The sequence below is a fragment of the Oncorhynchus mykiss genome, chromosome 27 (assembly GCF_057628025.1).
Source record: "Oncorhynchus mykiss isolate SJ-2025 chromosome 27, ASM5762802v1, whole genome shotgun sequence".
In the NCBI taxonomy this organism is placed as follows: domain Eukaryota; kingdom Metazoa; phylum Chordata; class Actinopteri; order Salmoniformes; family Salmonidae; genus Oncorhynchus; species Oncorhynchus mykiss.
The window spans coordinates 46,572,133-46,577,629 of NC_143048.1; the positions used below are offsets into that span (position 1 = coordinate 46,572,133).

The 5,497-nt window shown below is 47.8% G+C and overlaps 1 pseudogene; it reads left to right on the forward strand.

Annotated features, from left to right (window-relative positions):
* The first annotated feature begins 2,169 nt into the window (after nucleotides 1-2,169).
* On the forward strand, nucleotides 2,170-2,787 carry LOC149971328 (GTPase IMAP family member 2-like; annotated as a pseudogene).
* The last annotated feature ends 2,710 nt before the right edge of the window (nucleotides 2,788-5,497 follow it).

The following is a 5,497-nucleotide window of genomic DNA, read 5'->3' on the forward strand; positions in this document are numbered from 1 at the left end:
TACCTTGTGTTACTTACCGAGGAAGACTCTCCATTCAGCATCCTACCTTGTGGTACCTACCGAGGAGGACTCTCCATACAGCATCCTACCTTGTGTTACCTACCGAGGAAGACTCTCCATACAGCACCCTACCTTGTGTTACTTACCGAGGAAGACTCTCCATACAGCATCCTACCTTGTGTTACTTACCGAGGAAGGCTCTCCATACAGCACCCTACCTTGTGTTACTTACCGAGGAAGACTCTCCAAACAGCAACCTACCTTGTGTTACTTACCGAGGAAGACTCTCCATACAGCACCCACAGGCTAAATCTGTTCTCTCTTCCTGTATAATCTGTTGTCTCTCTTCTTGTATAATCTGCTGTCTCTCTTCTTGTATAATCTGGTGTCTCTCTTCTTGTATAATCTGTTGTCTCTCTTCCTGTATAATCTGGTGTCTCTCTTCCTGTATAATCTGGTGTCTCTCTTCCTGTATAATCTGTTGTCTCTCTTCCTGTATAATCTGTTGTCTCTCTTCCTGTATAATCTGTTGTCTCTCTTCTTATATAATCTGTGAGACATAAATACTATTTATACATAAATACGATTTATATCACTGCAGGAGTGTTCCAGGCTGGAGGGGGAGGGAGGAGGGAGGAGGGGGAGACATAAATACTATTTCTATCACTGCAGGAGTGTTCCAGGCTGGAGGGGGAGGGAGGAGGGGGGAGACAGAAATACTATTTCTATCACTGCAGGAGTGTTCCAGGCTGGAGGGGGAGGGAGGAGGGGGGAGACAGAAATACTATTTCTATCACTGCAGGAGTGTTCCAGGCTGGAGGGGGGAGGAGGAGGGGGAGACAGAAAGACTGTTTCTATCTGCAGGAGCGTTCCAGGCTGGAGGGGGGAGGAAGGAGAGACAGAAATACTATTTCTATCACTGCAGGAGAGTTCCAGGCTGGAGGGGGAGGGAGGAGAGACAGAAAGACTGTTTCTATCACTGCAGGAGAGTTCCAGGCTGGAGGGGGGAGGGAGGAGAGACAGAAAGACTGTTTCTATCACTGCAGGAGAGTTCCAGGCTGGAGGGGGGAGGGAGGAGAGACAGAAAGACTGTTTCTATCACTGCAGGAGAGTTCCAGGCTGGAGGGGGAGGGAGGAGAGACAGAAATACTATTTATATCACTGCAGGAGTGTTCCAGGCTGGAGGGGGGAGGGAGGAGAGACAGAAATACTATTTCTATCACTGCAGGAGAGTTCCAGGCTGGAGGGGGGAGGGAGGAGAGACAGAAATACTATTTCTATCACTGCAGGAGAGTTCCAGGCTGGAGGGGGAGGGAGGAGAGACAGAAAGACTGTTTCTATCACTGCAGGAGAGTTCCAGGCTGGAGGGGGGAGGGAGGAGAGACAGAAATACTATTTATATCACTGCAGGAGAGTTCCAGGCTGGAGGGGGGAGGGAGGAGAGACAGAAATACTATTTATATCACTGCAGGAGAGTTCCAGGCTGGAGGGGGAGAGAGAAAGACTGAGTAAATAAGAATAGCTTCCAGTGGATTAAACACAAATTTAGGTCATTTCTATAAATGATAATCTGTTATTTACCTACAATAATCCTGGATTCAAGTAAAACTGACTTTGACTCTATTTACTAGGGATGGGCGTGAGTAGTCGATTCAAGATTAACATTCGATTTCTTATATACAAGGTTCTCAAAATGTACTTTGGTTATGAGCAGGTTCAAATTATAAGCACGGAGAAATCTGATGTGTGGAGAAGGTCAAGAGCTGTGAAAATATGACAGTAGTCGGAACATCGGATAACTTTTTGTTGTTGTTTGTTGTTGTTGTTGTTGTTGTTGTTGTTGTCTCCAGAACCTAGTTAATCTTCGCGTTGTCGAGTACTCTAAATGATTTCCATGAGTACTCACACAGACGTTCTTTCAAATGCATACACTTACTATTTACTACCGCGTATGTGACTGATGCAGTATATTGAAAAAAAAAACACACAAAAAAACATTATTGATGTACATGTAATTAAATAATTATTCATGTGCATGTGATTAATTTATTTATATATTTACAAACGCATTGAAAAGTTTATAGTGATGACAGACAAAGGCAACAGATGTATATTGCGGCATTGAGACCGAAATGTTTCTGACAGAGGGGATAAAACACTATTATTTATTGTGCTTCAGGTTATTAGATGTTTTGTATTCAAAAAATGACAGGTGACTCCTTCCATTTCTCAGAAGCTGAAGATTATTGTGATGCAGGGGGGAAGATATCGACTTGGGCAAAGAGTTCAGCAGGAAACGTCATCCTGACCAGAGAGGAGTTTGACCTGAGGACAGCTGCTCAGTGTGTGAAGAGACGGGAGAAGTAGCAGGGAGAGCTCACTGTGGTCGACACTCCAGGCTGGTGTAATAATCATCCTGTACTGTACACCGCTGAGATGGTTCAACAGGAAATTGTGCTCAGTGTGTCTCTGTGTCCCCCAGGACTCCACACTCTCCTCCTGGTCATACAAGTGGATGAATCATTCACTAAGATACTCTTTATCTATTGATGTTCTGTGTAAGAGAGTCTGGAGTCACCTGTGGGGATTGTCGGGGAAACAACCACTGAGCAGCACATTGAGAATGAAGGGAAGGCCCTCCAGTGACTTGTTGAGAAATGTGAGAACAGGTATCATGTCTTCAACAATAGGAACAGAGGTGATGGTACTCAGGTCACAGAACTGCTGGAGAAGATATAGGACTTGGTGGGAGGAAACAGAGGAGGACATTATGAGATAAAGACATAACAGAGGACTTGGGGGCAGGAAACAGAGGAGGACATTATGAGATAAAGACTAGGTTGTAACTAGATTTTAACTAGATATTAACTAGTTTTTAACTATGTTAACTAGATATTAAATAGGTTTTAACTAGGTTAACTAGATATTAACTAGATATGAACTAGGTTAACTAGATATTATCTAGATTTGAACTAGATATGAACGAGGTTAACTAGGGGCAGTGAGGGTGGTCCAGGAGAGGAGGGTGTCTCATGCTGAGGCAGTGAGGGTGTTCCAGGAGAGAAGGGTGTCTCATGCTGAGGCAGTGAGGGTGGTCCAGGAGAGGAGGATGTCTCATGCTGAGGCAGTGAGGGTGGTCCAGGAGAGAAGGGTGTCTCATGCTGAGGCAGTGAGGAGGGTGTCTCATGCTAAAGCAGTGAGGGTGTTCCAGGAGAGAAGGGTGTCTCATGCTGAGGCAGTGAGGGTGGTCCAGGGGAGGAGGGTGTCTCATGCTGAGGCAGTGAGGGTGGTCCAGGAGAGGAGGGTGTCTCATGCTGAGGCAGTGAGGGTGGTCCAGGAGATAAGGGTGTCTCATGCTGAGGCAGTGAGGGTGGTCCAGGAGAGATACAGGTTCGAGAGAGAGATGGGTATGAGCAGCTAGACTGGGGGGGGGGGGGGGGGATACAGGGCAGGTGGATATGGTATACATAGATAAGAGAAAAGTCCTGCTATGAATGTGTCCAGCTATCAACAGTACCACTAAAGTAGAGTCTAAAACAGAGAGGAATCAGCTAGCAGTGAGAGCGGCTGGGAGACATCCGAGTAAGAAGGGGTGATGGAAAATGTGATAGAAATGAAAGATCTGGTGTGCCTGAATGACGGCCGAGGGATGACCAGGATGGATGTAGCCACAGGGAAAGAGTCTTGAACCTCACTCTGGTATCTAGTGCCATGGCAGGAAACTGTGAGTGGGAGGTATGGGAGGAGTCGACAGTAGGGAGTGATCATTACCCCATAGTATGCACAGTAGGCCGGAGGGTAGGAGGAGGTGTCAGTGGATGGAGTAGGCAGTGGGTTGTTTGGAAATGCAAAGTGGGATCCGTTTCAGGAGCTGAGTGAGCAGGTGATGGGTGGATATGAGAGGGGATGTGGATAGTATGAACAACTGGGGGAGAACAGCATTAGTGGGGGGCAGCTACTGAGGTGATACCGAAGAGTTCAGGGAGGAGGAGGAAAGTCCCGTGGTGGACAGAGGAGTGAGGGGCAGCTACTGAGGTTATACCTAAGAGTTCAGGGAGGAGGAGGAAAGTCCCGTGGTGGACAGAGGAGTGAGGGGCAGCGGTGAGGAGTAGGAACAGGACATTTAGAGTACTGAAAAGGACACATAACTTCCAACCTCTGATTCAGTATCAGCAGGGCCTTGGTGAGGAGAACTATCCCTCAGTCTGATTCAGTATCAACAGGCCCTGGTGAGGAGAACTATCCCTCAGTCTGATTCAGTATAAACAGGCCCTGGTGAGGAGAACTATCCCTCAGTCTGATTCAGTATCAGCAGGGCCCTGGTGAGGAGAACTATCCCTCAGCCTGATTCAGTATCAGCAGGCCCTGGTGAGGAGAACTATCCCTCAGTCTGATTCAGTATAAACAGGCCCTGGTGAGGAGAACTATCCCTCAGTCTGGTTCAGTATCAGCAGGCCCTGGTGAGGAGAACTATCCCTCAGCCTGATTCAGTATAAACAGGCCCTGGTGAGGAGAACTATCCCTCAGTCTGATTCAGTATCAACAGGCCCTGGTGAGGAGAACTATCCCTCAGTCTGATTCAGTATAAACAGGCCCTGGTGAGGAGAACTATCCCTCAGTCTGATTCAGTATCAGCAGGCCCTGGTGAGGAGAACTATCCCTCAGTCTGATTCAGTATAAACAGGCCCTGGCGAGGAGAACTATCCCTCAGTCTGATTCAGTATCAGCAGCCCAGGCCTTGGTGAGGAGAACTATCCCTCAGCCTGATTCAGTATCAGCAGGCCCTGGTGAGGAGAACTATCCCTCAGTCTGATTCAGTATCAGCAGGCCCTGGTGAGGAGAATTATCCCTCAGTCTGATTCAGTATAAACAGGCCCTGGTGAGGAGAACTATCCCTCAGTCTGATTCAGTATCAGCAGGCCCTGGTGAGGAGAATTATCCCTCCGCCTGATTCAGTATCAGCAGGCCCTGGTGAGGAGAATTATCCCTCAGCCTGATTCAGTATCAACAGGCCCAGGCCCTGGTGAGGAGAATTATCCCTCAGCCTGATTCAGTATCAGCAGGCTCTGGTGAGGAGAATTATCCCTCAGCCTGATTCAGTATCAACAGGCCCTGGTGAGGAGAATTATCCCTCAGCCTGATTCAGTATCAGCAGGCTCTGGTGAGGAGAACTATCCCTCAGTCTGATTCAGTATCAACAGGCCCTGGTGAGGAGAATTATCCCTCAGCCTGATTCAGTATCAGCAGGCCCTGGTGAGGAGAATTATCCCTCAGCCTGATTCAGTATCAGCAGGCCCTGGTGAGGAGAACTATCCCTCAGTCTGATTCAGTATCAGCAGGCCCTGGTGAGGAGAATTATCCCTCAGCCTGATTCAGTATCAGCAGGCCCAGGCCCTGGTGAGGAGAACTATCCCTCAGTCTGATTCAGTATAAACAGGCCCTGGTGAGGAGAACTATCCCTCAGTCTGATTCAGTATAAACAGGCCCTGGTGAGGAG